The sequence below is a fragment of the Microcebus murinus genome, chromosome 7 (genome assembly GCF_040939455.1).
Source record: "Microcebus murinus isolate Inina chromosome 7, M.murinus_Inina_mat1.0, whole genome shotgun sequence".
Lineage (NCBI taxonomy): Eukaryota > Metazoa > Chordata > Mammalia > Primates > Cheirogaleidae > Microcebus > Microcebus murinus.
This window is the reverse complement of record NC_134110.1, coordinates 78,329,202-78,344,007: the sequence shown is the minus strand read 5'-3', so window position 1 is coordinate 78,344,007 and position 14,806 is coordinate 78,329,202. Positions and strand designations below refer to the sequence as shown.

Here is a 14,806-nt window from a genome sequence, read left to right as displayed (position 1 = left end):
GCTTCCCATCTCTTGAGTATAACTCAGCCCACTGTTCTAGGAACCCCCCCTCCCCCCTTCCCCAAGAGTGTCTTGGTGACCTCAGATATTTTCCCACATCCTTCATGAGAAGTGAGCTCTGCTGGAATATTCCAGATCACATTCATGCCCTTCAGACTGTAAACACAGTGGCTAACATCCACTGGGAGTGTTCACTAGATGCCAGGTACTGTTTTAGGTGTTTATGTAATTTAATCCTAAGAGATAGGTGCTATTATTAATCTCCATTTTACAGGTGTACAGAGAGCTTCAGTAAAAAGCGACCAGTCAATGAACTGGCTGCTGGCAACACTGGAATAGGAATCCAGGGAGTCTGGCTCTAGAAACCATTTTCTCCACTAGTACGTAATTCTACCTGCTTCAACGAGGATTCTAGTATTTTCCAAAACAGTCCAGCACTATGCTTGACAGCACTGATTTAGGACTTATTTATCAAGTCCTTAGTGCTCTTATTTATAAAGTAGGAACAATAATAGTACCTGTCTCATAGGTTTATTGTGAGGATTAAATGAGGTCATGGAAATGAATAGTTAGCTGAATGTGGACAGGAGTAATCATTCAGCCAATAGCAGCCATTACGGAATCATGATGATTATGCTTCCTGCAGTGAATTGTATAGGGAATGAGTTTTCTCCAGAGAGGTCCTTGTCATTGGGATGCTGTCTCCCTGCTGACTGTTCCCTTGGGCTTGGTGATAGTCCCTTCCATGTACTCACTAAGCCCCATATCCATTTTCTCCTGGGCACACAGCTAGACCTAATTTCCCAGCCTTTTTTGCAGTCGAGTGGGCTCATGTGATTGAATTATGGCCCATGGAATGTGGGCAGAAGTGACATTCCTCCTAAGCCTCAACCTAAACTACTTCCCAATGTCACCCCCCAGCCCATTCTGTAGACTAGATGCAAAGGGCACCCAAGGGCTGGGTGTGGTAGCTTACGCCTGTAATCCTAGCACTCTGGGAAGCCGAGGTGGGAGGATCGTTTGAGCTCAGGAGTTTGAGACCACCTGAGCAAGAGCAAGACTCCATCTCTACTGAAAAAGTAGAAAGAAATTACCTGGACAACTAATATATTTATAACATTAGCTGGGCATCCTGGTGGCAAATGCCTGTAGTCCCAACTACTCGGAAGGCTGAGGCAGTAGGATTGCTTGAGCCCAGGACTTTGAGGTTGCTGTGAGGTAGGCTGACGCCACGGCACTATAGCCCGGGCAACAGAGTGAGACTCTGACTCAAAAAACAGGCCACCCAAGGATTGAGGGGGCAGAAAAACCACTAGATCCAGGGTTCTTAATCTTTTGTTTGCCATGAGACCTTTTGGAAGTCTGCTGAAACCTGTGGACCCTTGCTCAGAATAGTGTTTTTAATGTTTAAAATATATAAATTACAAAGAAAAGTGTATTGAAATACGGTTATAAAAACAATAATATTTTGTGATATGGCAATATGTACTCTTTAACAGACTAAATAACAAGATTTTGAAGTGGGTTTACTACCATAATTTCGAACTAGTGTTAAGCATAAATGATATTTCATGATAGCTACTAAAATTATGGGATATGAAAATATCTATGATTTCTATTGGCATTAAAGTAATAGGTGGTGCTATTATTATTACAGATTGATGCCTTCAGTCATAATCGCAGGAAACATTAAATTACAGTTAAAAGGTTGGTGACAATAAGGATATACTTTTTCTCCCCATCCAAGTTCACAGACCCCCTGAATTTTGTGCATCCCTTTGGGACCTGCGGACTCCAGGGTAAGAACCTCCACACCAGGAGGACGAGCCTGGGTCCCTGGAGAGCTGTTTGGAGCAGAGACACCCCACCTCCTTCCCCATCCCCACCGACCCGACGGGATTGTGACATGAGAAATAAATAAACCTTTATTGCATTTAAGCTGCTGAGGTTTGGAAATGGGTTGTTCTGACAGTAAGCCTACCCTGACCGACAGGCATATAGCAGCAGCAACGCTCCCCTGAACTGATGGAACTGCTGTAGCTGGGTTTACGTGTTTACTAGGATTTCTGCCATCGAGTACTTGCAGTTCCCACTGTCATACTCCTGGTTCTCCAAAGCGATCGTTTACACATTTAGAAGGCGACTTAACTGGCTATTACTGTTGGTATCAGTATCCAGAGGACTTATCTAGATAGCCATTCTTGCTGAAGACTTTCTCTAGGTTTCCCAATTGAAAGAGGCACTTGGGGAGCGTCCAGAATTAAGGAGCATGTGCGTGTTGGTGGACGGTCGCTTTTAGCATGGCATGCAGAGGACAGAGCCTGGCAGCACGTTGCTGCAGTCTGCTAGAGCAGATAAATGACAACGGAAAAAGCCCACCGTTCCTGTGAGCTTCCCGAGCCCGGTGGCCTGCTGTGTCCCAGAGGCTCTGCCCGGGCCCTGGCATTCACAGGACAGCAATCTCTCTGTTCCTCCTGCAGCGCCTGGCACCACACTCTGCTCGGCGATGCTGCCCTGCAATGTGTGGTGCTGAGCTGCAGGAGCCGGAGCTACAAGGAGTTATAGCTGAAGCTCTTAAAGGGATGTGAAGAATCTGAGAAACAAAGATGTAATTAAGAGACTTTATAATACATGATCCTGGTGAGTCTGAGTTTATTCTAAGGAGGTGAGTTCACAAGTTTCAGGCTCCCTGATCTCCTGGGACCATTAATCTAAACACAAGGGATGTAAGATGAGCCAGAAAGGGTGATTTAAATCCCACCCCAAACCTCCAAGGTTCATAAAAAGGAATCCTGTTTGATGTTTTCAATTCAAAGCATTATTTTATTTAAAACATATAACTTAACACTGTTTCCTTAGGCCATTATGCGTTGCTATGAAGGAATATCAGAGGCTGAGTAATTTGTAAAGGAAAGAGGTTTGTTTAGCTCCTGGTTCTGCAGGCTGCATAAGTGTACAAGAAGCATGGTGCCCCCATCTGCTTGGTTTCTGGTGAGGGCTTCTAGGTGAGGCAAATCATGGTGGAGGAGGTCAAAGGGGAAGGAGGGATGCGTGAAGAGGGAAGAAACATAAGGGGGCATCCTAACTTTATGACAACCCACTCTCCTGGGAACTAATCCATTCCCTCACCCCATGAGAACCGATCTAGACCCATGAGAGCAATAGCTCACTCATTCCCAGGGAGGGTGGATCCTCCTATGCCACCACACTGGAGATCAAATTTCAACCTGAGACTGGGTGGGGACAAACCAACCCTATCAAACCATGGAAAATACTAATGAACAAATCCTTACACTATCAATGCTTTCTGCCCATTTTCCAAATAATGGAACTACAGTATAGCAAATATCTTCCACTTAAGGGAATTAATGACTCAAACTAAAATTACAGGTACCTGAGAGTCCAAGCATATGTCTGTAAATGAAGTCACAATAGATCACAACGCTCTTTGGTTCATTCCTAACCCTTTTGCTGATGACATTCTTTCATTCATTAAACTAAATATATATTTAGCAAGGAATACTAGGTGCCAGGGATAGACAACAAAAAAGAAAAGTGGCTGCTCTCAAGAAACTGAAATTCTCCTTGGGGAAAGATATAGATTATAACGATGACCATTTCAGATATGGCATGAGGCCTCTAGAAGGTGACTTTTCAGCTGGGACCTGAAGGTTAGAAAAGGAGTCAGCCAAGCTCAGAGCTAGAGTACTGCAGATAGAGTGAAGAGTTAAGTGCAAAGGCCTGAAGATGAGAAAGAGCAAGAAAGATGGACTGTGTGTTCAGTGTGCAATGAGGGAGGGAGCAATCTTTTTGAGACAAGGTAGAAAGGCAGAGGCAGACCCTGTGGGATTTGTAGGTAAAGAATTTGGATTTTATCCTAAAATAAAAGAGGAGTTACTGAAGGAGGGGAGTGACACTATACAATTTGGGTTTTTAAAACATATTACTCGGTTTGGGGAAGAGGGCAAATAAGGTCACCAGTGTGGATGCTACTGCAGGTTAGAGGAGATGGTGGCTTAGAAGTTTTGGGCAGCAAAGATGAAGAACAGTAGACACATGTCAGATATATATTGGAGGCAGATCCAACAGTACTTGCTGCTGGGTTGAATATGAAGAATGATAAAAGGGTTGGTATTAAAAAAGACCTCTATGTTTTAGCTTTGAATGACTGGGTGAATTGTGGTTCTAGTTTGGATATATATTTTTTTCTACTGTATTTGACCTTATTTATTGTTTCTTTTCTTTTTTTTTTTCGGCATATTATGGGGGTACAGATTTTAAGGTTTCAATAAATGCTCTATCTCCCCCTCCCCCCACAAGTCTGAGTTTCCAGCATGACCATCCCCCAGATGGTGCACATCTCACTCATTATGTATGTATATACCCGCCCCCCCTCCCCCTTGCCCAATACCCTATTACTGTAGTACCTATGTGTCCACTTAGGTGCTGCTCAGTTAATACCAGTTTGCTGGTGAGCATATGTGGTGCTTGTTTTTCCATTCTTGGGATACTTCACTTAGTAGTATGGGTTCCAGCTCTAACCAGGAAAATATAAGATGTGCTAATCACCGTTGTTTCTTAGAGCTGAATAGTACTCCATGGTATACATATACCACATTTTATTAATCCATTCTTGGATTGATGGGCACCTGGGCTGTTTCCACAGCCTTGCAATTATGAATTGTGCTGCTATAAACATTCGAGTGCAGGTATCTTTTTTGTAGAGTGTCATTGGATCTTTTGGGTAGATGCCTAGCAATGGGATTGCTGGATCAAATGGTAGATTCACTTGTATCACTTTAAGGTATCTCCATATTGCTTTATTTGGGATATTTTTTTAAATTTCAGCATATAATGGGAGTACAAATGTTAAGGTTATGTATATTGCCCTTGTCCCCTCTAGCCCCCTATTTTGGATATGTTAATTTTGAGATACCTATCATAGGTCAAAAGGAGGTAGCAAACAGGACACTGGACACATGAGCGTGGAATCAGGGAAAGTCAGGCTAGAGATATAAATTGGGAGTTAGGAGCTGAAGGAGCATTTAAGACATAATGGGCTTCAGATGAAACCATCAAGGGAAAAAGGTAGCTAGAGATGGTTAGAAGGCCCAGGACACTGCAGCATCTAATATTTTATGTTGGAGAATGAGGAGCAGCAGTCAGAGTGATCAGGACACGTGGGATTAAAAGCACAAACAGAAGATAATAAGTGTTTCAGGAAGCAAGATGTGACCAATCGCATTGATAACTGGGACGTGCCCCTTGGGTTCAGTATACGGAGGCTGCTGGTGGCCCAGAGTGGTGGGAACAGAAGTCGGACTGGCATGGACTGAAGAGGGAGTGGGATGTAAGGAAACGGACAGAGTAAGTGCCAACGTTTTCAAGAAGTTTTGCTGATCTGTGAGCAGCCAAGGGAGGGTTGATAAAGATGAGAGATACTAAACTAAGTTTTTATGCTGTTGGGAAGGACTGTAGACAGGGAGGAGCCGAAGGTGCAGTAGAGATGCAGATGGGAACTGCAGGTTCTTTGGGAGGCGGGAGGGGAGGGGAGCAGCGCTCATGCCCACGGCACAGGTGGAGGGGCGGCCTTGGACCAGGCAGGACGGCTCCCCACTAGAAAAGGAGGGAAACCAGATGGTGGCTGCAGATGCCGTCAGCTTGCTGATTTGGTGCAGGAGGAGAAAAAGGCGTCTGTCTGAATGCTTCTAATTTTCCAGTGAGGTAGGAAGTGAGGTCAAAGCTGAGGACAAGGAGGGGAGGCTGTGTGTGAGTTTGGAGGAGACTTGAGAAAGATGAAACAGGTGCCTTAGAGAGTGCGGAAGGAATGGGCAAAGCATAGGATGCTATTTCCATATTCATGATGGTCTCATGAGGTCATGATGGTCTCAAAAGGTCATGAGACTTATCCAATGTCATTTGATGGTGCTTACCTGTCAGCCAGATGTAGGCTTTCATAATTAATATTTTTTACACAAAATATAAAGCTAAATTCCTTCTACATCAGAAATTTTTTAAGGCCTCAAATTGCTGATTGTTTTAGGAAATGACAATCACAGTGGTATTTTTGTGCCACAACAAATATTATTTATATGATTACTGTTCCTCATCCTTGTAACAGTACATCAAAGATTTGTTTTTGTTTTTTTAGCCTGATAAGTAGTAAAGCTTGGTTCTAATTATAGAAAAATAAATGTCACTGGTTTAACTCCTTTCATTAGTTCTCATTCATTAGTTCAAGTAGATGATATAAAAGTATCAAACCCCCAAATGTGGTGAAGCTGACCAATGCCCTCTAAGTCTTTTGGAGTTAGAATAATTACCAATTGCAATTGTTTATATCCTCCTCAATCACACATAATCTTCCTTGAGCCCCTGCTAAGGGCTCCAGAAGAAATCTGTTACCCAAAGAAAATTTGGTAATGGATATGAAGAAATATGATGAACTTTGCCTTTTTTTTTTTTTCTTCTTCTTCTTCTCTCTTTATTTTTTTGAGACAGAGTCTCACTGTGTTGCCCAGGCTAGAGTGCTGTGGCGTCAGCCTAGCTCACAGCAACCTCAAACTCCTAGGCTCAAGGGATCCTCCTGCCTCAGCCTCCCAAGTAGCTGGGACTACAGGCATGTGCCACCATGCCTGGCTCATTTTTTCTATATATATCAATTGGCCAATTAACTTCTTTCTATTTATAGTAGAGATGGGGTCTCGCTCTTGCTCAGGGTGGTTTCAAACTCCTGACCTCGAGCAATCCACCCGCCTCGGCCTCCCAGAGTGCTAGGATTACAGGTGTGAGCCACCGTGCCTGGCCCTCTTCTTCTCTTTTGCTGGGTTTTCAAGAGACAAATTGGGGATGGACTAAGTAGTTTTTGTTACAGCATGGTATGCATTTTAAGAACAGGAATCCTGACTTCTTGCCCAGTGTGCTTTCCTGGTGACTAAACAGCGTCTGGATCACTAAGCATTTGTTATGCTGAACCTCAGGAAAGTTGTGTTTTGGGGCCCAAAGAGATAAGCCATATTTGAGACATCTCACTTTATTTAAGCATTTTGTGAAATTCGCTTAGTAAATGATGCTCTGTTCAAAGAACGTTTGTCACAAAAGATTACTGTTCTACAGAATTTATACTTCCCAGCATGATTAACACTTGCTTATCTTACCTGGCTGTAAATTAACTTCCCGGGGAAGGTCCGCGGTGATGCCCTACACGGCAAGGACTGAATTATAGATAGTTTTTCCTTCACTCCATATAGTACATTTCTCTCCCAACCTTTCACAGCCTGTACTGGTAGCTACTGGAAGAAGGTCTAAATTCACCAGAAGAGAATGGAAAATCTGCTACTGGAGAAACTACTGTCCAATTTTTGATGACTTGGATCATTAGCATAAGCGATGAGAAGGCAACACTACATTCTAGAGGTGCAGCTAGAGAAAGTTCCTGTTGATTTGCAAAGAAGTTGCAAATGGCGACTCAGAAACATAATTGCATATAGTGGGCAGACCATAAACTGTTTTTGGGAGGCAATACTCCCCCAGATCTTTCATATAGGGGCAGCTCTGCTTTCTACTCTACCTCTTCCTTTTGAGATTCCTTTTGAATAATACATCTCACACTTAATATATCCTATTTAATACCAACCGGTCAGAGCTCTGCCCTCATAATTTACTCATGCAGAGATAACTTTCATTACTAAATTTGGGGGCAATACAGATTAAAAGCTTCCGAAATGCCTATAACTTGGACAATTCAACTTTTAGGAATCTATCCAAAGAAAATAATGCAAAAAGCCTGCAAAGATATATGTATAAAGGTATTATTCACACCGATCCTATTAGACTAAGGACCAATTAGAAATAACCTGACAATAGGGGATTGGTTCAATTAATTTCATGGAACTAAATATTAAGCAACCTTAAAAATGGAATTGTAAGAAAAGCTTCTTTGATATAAAAAGTTCCCATCTATAAAGGGAAGAGCTGATACCTCTATCTGACCCTATAGGTCCACACCGCCCCTTTCTGCGCCAGGCTCAGCACCCCAGGAGTTGACCTGCATGCACTGTACCCACGTGTCCCCTTGCCCACGGATTTATGGTTGGATTTGGCCAAAGGGAGGTACCGACAGGAGGCTGGGAGGGAGAAGAGCTGGGAAAGCAGGGAGGGTATTGATTCCTCCTGACCTGCTTTCTGCTAGGCATGAAGTGAGCAGTGGCTACATTTCTCCTCTAAAAGCCACCATTTCTGATGGGTAACCTCCCCCATGGCTATATTTCCAGAGTCCCAGTAACATTCTGGGTTCCAGAAAGCCCTCTCTTTATTTACCTCTTCAGGTTAGGAGTGGTAACGGCCTTCCCCGTTGTTAGCCCCGGGGGTACTGCACCACCCCTACTGTTCACCCCTACCCAGATGGTGGCTGCAGAGGGTCTCTTCATTATACTCTTCTGGAGCACTCCATTGGAGTGTGCCACCTGCTCCCTGCCAGGACCTTGACTGATACAGGGGGAAAGCAGGTTATAAAAGAATATGAGTAACATAATAGTCTTTTTTGGGGAGAAATAATGAATGCAAAGAAAAATATATTGCTACATGGTGGAAATATTGCAGAGTGGCATTTAGGTTAATTTCCAAATTTAAAAATTATTTTTAACTTTAAAAAATTATTTCTTTAAAAAATATTGACTTGACTAATATTGCTTGACTAACTTTGGGAATAAAAGTATACCAGCAGGGTTATCTCAACTTTAATGAAATCAAGCAGCTTCTCTCTACATAGGCCAAGGATGTTCTTGCATCAAAGCATGAGACCCGCCCTTGAAATGGTAGTTTAGTTTAACTTTTCAAAGTCCCCTAACGACATCCAGTTGAAACAAATCCTTTGTCTACAGACAGACTACTTGCTGTCACACTAAAGGAAAGCAAGCCATGGGAGGAGGAGAACATGAAAAAATAGCTCAATAAACAACGCCCAGATTGCCACATGGGTCCAAGCTCGCCCAAGGAAGCCAAACCAAGCAAAGCTGCTGGCAGAATAGCAGCAGCCAAGTCTGAACGGGCCCATCTGTGCTTCAACCCTGGCTTCTCCTCACGGCTCTAACAGATGTTCACAAAGCCGGAATGTCCGAGAGCACATGGAACAACAGCTGAAAATTCACCCCTGATGGAAAGCACTTCTGAACACCAAAGCCAATGTCAGCAAAGACTTCAAGTCTAACAGAGTGAATGGTCTTCTTCATGTAAAGCAGAGGGGTCAGAGGAAGCATAGAAAGAGGCCACTGTTGACTGGGAGCCACTCTGTGCCTGGCCCTGTGCTAGGAACTTCCACACATTTACCTTTTTTTATTTTTTTTTAACATGCACAACCACCCCAGGAGCTGAAGCTCTGGGCAGTAGCAAGCAGTTCCAGGCAGACTCAGGGGGTCTCACACGTGCCCAATGTCAGATGCCTGGCAGGTCCCAGCCAAGCTCTTTAGAGTCACCCAACTTCGTACCGTGGGCTACAGTGCTTGGCAGAGATTCTTCACTTATGCAGCAGCTTCCGGCTGTCTCTGGGAGCAACTGCTCTGGGGCTACAGGCTGGGATCTCTGGCCAAGGCTTCCCTGATCTTCTCTCTGTGTGCCCTTCTGACGGCAAGCCTCTATCCTTTTCAAAGGGTTTCATGCTTGGAATCTATGGAGTAGCTTCTGTCTTCCTGACAGCTCCCAGACGGATACTAAGGACGGACAAGATGACTGCTGAAGGTTACCTTCAGTTCTAAGAGCGGAAACACGGCTGGATTCTGAATGACATAATATGCCTATGCCATATGAGTCCAATTAAAGCTATATTCCAGAAGGTAGGTACATGAACATCACCTTACCATATAGCAGCCTGGGGTTAATATCATGTTCTAAAGCATAAGATCTTCAGGTTTTTTTTTTTTTTTTTGGTATAGCAGTTGGGGTATGTGTATGCACACGTGTATGGAGTGGATGTATACATGTATACGTGTATGGTGGATGCTTATACATCCAAGTCTCTCCAGAGAGGACAAGATCCTTGAAGGACAAAGAGAGTCCAATCACTCTATGCAGATGAGTTAGCTGCATTTCTTCTTTCTTTCTTTCTTTCTTTCTTTCTTTCTTTCTTTCTTTCTTTCTTTCTTTCTTTCTTTCTTTCTCTCTCTCTCTCTCTTTCTCTCTCTCTCTCTCTCTCCTTCTCTCCTTCCTTCCTTCCTTCCTTCCTTCCTTCCTTCCTTCCTTCCTTCCTTCCTTCCTTCCTTCCTTCCTTCCTTCCTTCCCTCTCTCTCTCTCTCTCTCCCCCCCTCTCCTCCCCTCTCCTCTCTCTCTCTCTCCCCCCCTCTCCTCCCCTCTCCCCTCTCTCTCTCTCTCTTTTCTTTCTTTTGACAGAGTCTCGCTTTGTTGCCCAGGCTAGAGTGAGTGCCGTGGCATCAGCCTAGCTCACAGCAACCTCAATCTCCTGGGCTTAGGCAATCCTGCTGCCTCGGCCTCCTGAGTAGCTGGGACTACAGGCATGCACCACCATGCCCAGCTAATTTTTTTTTCTATATAGATTAGTTGGCCAATTAATTTCTTTCTATTTATAGTAGAGACAGGGTCTTGCTCTTGCTCAGGCTGGTTTTGAACTCCTGACCTCGAGCAATCCTCCCTCCTCGGCCTCCCAGAGTGCTAGGATTACAGGCGTGAGCCACTGTGCCCGGTCTAGTTAGCTGCATTACACGTACGTCCCCAGCCTGGCCCATGGGAACTCACATCCCCTGGCAGAGGCTCCAATGGCTCCTTCAGGATCAAGAGGTCTATTCAGACCCTTGGCGGCACCAAGAGATTAATACATGAACTGGTGTATTTAACAATGAGGAACTGCCTAGAAGCTGGTAGGGGTTCCAGGTCTTTCCTTAACTGACAAAGCAGCCTTACATATGTTATCTCGTTGGGCTTTATGTCTTTATTTGTAAAATGAGAGGACTGAACAAGATTAGAGGTTTTGGATCTTCAAGATGTGTGGGGCTAAGTAACGGGTGAATTCAGATGTGTACCAAACATAGGTTAAAATTCTCTCACCCATATGAACTGTGTATCAATTCTGTGGTGAAGAGTAAACAGAAAAATAACAAAAAATATTTTTATAAATGGGATAACAGAGAACATACTCTCTTGTGTCTGGCTTTTTTCCCCCTCAGCATAATGTTTTTCAGATTCATTGATTGTTTCGTGTGTCAGTGGTTTGTTCCCTTTTATTGTGGTACAGTAGCCCATTGTATGAACAGACCACATTTGCTTATCCAGCTACCTGCTGATGGACATTTGGGTTGCTTCCAGATTGGGGGATAATGAATAAAGCTGTTATAAACATTTGTCTGCAAGTCTTTTTGTGGACATGTGTTTTCTTATCTCTTAGGTAAATATATACCTAAGAGTGGAATTTCTGGGTCATATGGTAAGCATATATTTAACTTTGTAAGAAACTGCCAAACTGTTTTACAAAGTGGTTGTACCGATTTACATTTCCACCAGCAATGAATGAGAGTTCCTGTTGCCAACACTTGGTATTTCGTACACCAAAAATACACACTGTATGATTCCATTTACTTGAAGTTCTACAACAGGCAACATTAATCTATAGTGATGGAAGTCAGATCAGTGGTTATCATTTGGGGTAGGGAGGACCTTTGACTGCAGAGGGGACCGAGGACTGCTGACCTTGATTAGAGTGGTGATTATTCAGGTAGAGACATTAGTCAAAATTCATGGAACTGTACACTTGAAATGGGTTCATTTTATTGTGTGAAAAATTATACCTAAATAAAGTTGATTTAAAATAATTTCTGTAGCAATAACAAAAGGATTCCTGAATTAATAGAAATCCCTAGTCGGTCTGTGTTTTCTCAATCAGTGAATTCTCAAAGTGCATCTCAAATTTGGGGACATATGCACATTTCTAGACATGACTAAGTAGTTCTCTAACTTGGAAAGGTCGAGACTGGGCAAGAAGATTCTGAACTCCTTCGAACACCAATGTCCCGGTACCTACATATTGCATGGCCGGTTATTCTAAGATCCTGTTGCTAAGTTGCCTTGATTTTTCTCTTCTTTACCCTCAGTCCCCTCTGAGGCCAATCAGCTCCCTTGCTTGGCTGACGGTGCTGCGTCGTCACCATGAAATCAGTGCAGCTGACCCAAGCTGCTGTTCTGAGCACCGCCCTCCCCTGTTAGCAGTTCTAACAGATGGGTCTATTTCTGGAGACGCAGCTCTTGCAGGAGGCATTCTGCTCAAAATTAGCGGGCTAGGAATTAAGTCAGCGGAGAGACTGGCAACATGCTTATTCGTGCGGGCTTTACGAGTTTGTTTTCTTTTCGGAGCAGTCATTCACAATTTAAAGTGATTCATTGCTTTTCGGTTCTGAAAGATGGAAAATGCAGAGTGGAGCAAATGATTAATTCATTGTTTACTACTGTACGACTATTCTTGAAGCACCTTATGTCAACTCGGCGCCTTCTTCTCTGACTTGAGGTTCTCCCCAGTATACAGGTGAAACTGTTCGTGGCCAAAACGCTTGTGAAGTAAATGAAAAGGATGAAGGCTGGAATTTAGTGACTGCCTTTGAGGTTTTGCTGCTGATGTTCTGAGAAGTGGAGTCCTGAGTCAGGCTTCCTTGTATGCCCCCAATTTCTGCTACTGCCACACTGCGCTCACCCAGTGCATTTTACGGGGGCCTCTCAATGCACCCCCAACATGAGCACAGGGTAGCTGGGGGGTCCAGAGTCGTCCTGAGCCACTGTGGCATTGGCAGTCAATGTGGGTCAGGGTGGAGGGTGGGGGCAAGCACCCCCTTCTCTCCACACCCATGCTTCTCAGATTTCCCATTCAGGCAGTTGCCAAATGGGTCAAAAAAAAAAAAAAGTATGAGCAGCTAACATTTATTGCTCTTCACATGTCCTCCCAAATATTCTTCATAACAGCCACATCAATATGGTGCCACCATTGTCCACATCTTACCTCTGAGAGAGGCCAAGTGCCTTGCTTAAGGTCACATAAGTACTGGAGCCATCACGCCAATTTCAGAATGCACAGAATCCAGAATCTGATAGAATCAGGAATCTGGCATGGAAAAGAGCACATCAATAATAACTTATCAGCATTTCTTGATTTTTCTAGTTGTCTTGTGGAATTGATGGTTAACTCTTGGCCTTCCATAAAATTCATTTCTCCCAGTGACACTCATAGAGTGGCTGTATTTAGGGTCACTGCATCACCTTGTGGTCATGATGGGAACTGCACCTCCCCAAAGTCAGCGTCCTGGCTCACACAACTGGGGTTTATTCTGAGCTTGGAAGTTCTGTCAGTCCAGCTTGAAATCCCAGAGGCAAAATCCTGCTAGAACTGGGCTTGACAAAGTTGTCCAGCCAACCTCCAAAGTTGAGAGAGAAGGCTTTCATTTCGCTTCTCACAATTCTCACCTGCTCTGGCTGCAGGTTCTCTTAAGAGCGATGGATGCTTCACGTAGGAAGTGAGTCCTCCAGCAGGCAGCCTGGAGTTCCTGTCTCAGCTCTCAATTTCTTTCTGAACCGTCTGCACCCTGCTCCCACCTGCCATGGAGTGTTGGCTGTAGCTGTGCCTGATTAGTTTCCCTCCCTGTTACTCTCCTCTGTGTGCAGAGAAATGCGGATCCCTTGAATTAACTTGCCTGTAGAGAGTTTCCTCTTTGCTCCTTCAGCTAACCTTATCTCTGCCACATCACAAGTTACACAACCTCGGACAATTCACATAACCTCAATGACCCTCTTCTGCACAATGGGGATAGGAATATGGATTCTGGTGATGATTAAATGAAAGGCTGCATTTAAAAGCATTTGGTACGCCTGTAATCCTAGCACTCTGGGAGGCCGAGGCGGGCGGATAGCTCGAGGTCAGGAGTTCGAAACCAGCCTGAACAAGAGCGAGACCCCCGTCTCTACTATAAATAGAAAGAAATTAATTGGCCAACTAATATATATAGAAAAAATTAGCCGGGCATGTTGGCTCGTGCCTGTAGTCCCAGCTACTTGGGAGGCTGAGGCAGGAAGATTGCTTAAGCCCATGAGTTTGAGGTTGCTGTGAGCTAGGCTGACGCCACGGCACTCACTCTAGCCTGGGCAACAAAGTGAGACTCTGTCTCAAAAAAATAAAAAAATAAATATAATAAATAAAAGCATTTGGTAAACTGTAACTAAATATGCAAATGTAGTGATTATCAGCGAATCTTCCTTCCTCACCACTGACAATAAGAGATAATGTCTCCCCTATGCAATGCACCTCACATTCTCATCTTTGCATAAGTGGAGCCTGGGTCTCCTTAAGAGGTGGGAGTGGGCTCTGTGTGTGTTGTGGGGAGGTGGGAGAAGAGATATGATTGCTTCCACAATGAGGAGGAAGATCAGGATAATTGCTTCATAATCAGATATAGGCAAGGCCCCGCCTCCTTGGCTGAGGTCCTAAACTATCTATTAAAATGTTGCCACATTCCAGTACTTATGATCACATTTAATCTTCATGATTGTGCTGAGAGACGTGTAATGATACCTGTTTGCCTCTTTTACAGATGGAGAAGCTGATGATCAGAGAGGTGAAATGATTTTCTTAGGTTCTCAGGACAGCAGAGTTCAGTCAAGAACATGGGAGTTTTTGATTTCCAATCAGGGCATCTTAATTTGCCATATGTCTTATTATATCTCTATGACACAGAATAGAAGCGTCCAAACTTTTTTGACAATGAGCCACAGTAAGAAATATGGTTTTTCATACTACACACTCACTCATAAATATACAATTGAA

The 14,806-nt window shown here is 43.8% G+C and overlaps 1 protein-coding gene across 1 annotated transcript in view; it reads right to left on the bottom strand.

Annotated features, from left to right (window-relative positions):
• The window catches only part of ZNF704 (zinc finger protein 704), a 224,017-nt gene that overhangs the window by 32,711 nt on the left and 176,500 nt on the right, over positions 1-14,806 (bottom strand). The gene's annotated exons all lie outside the window — the stretch shown is intronic.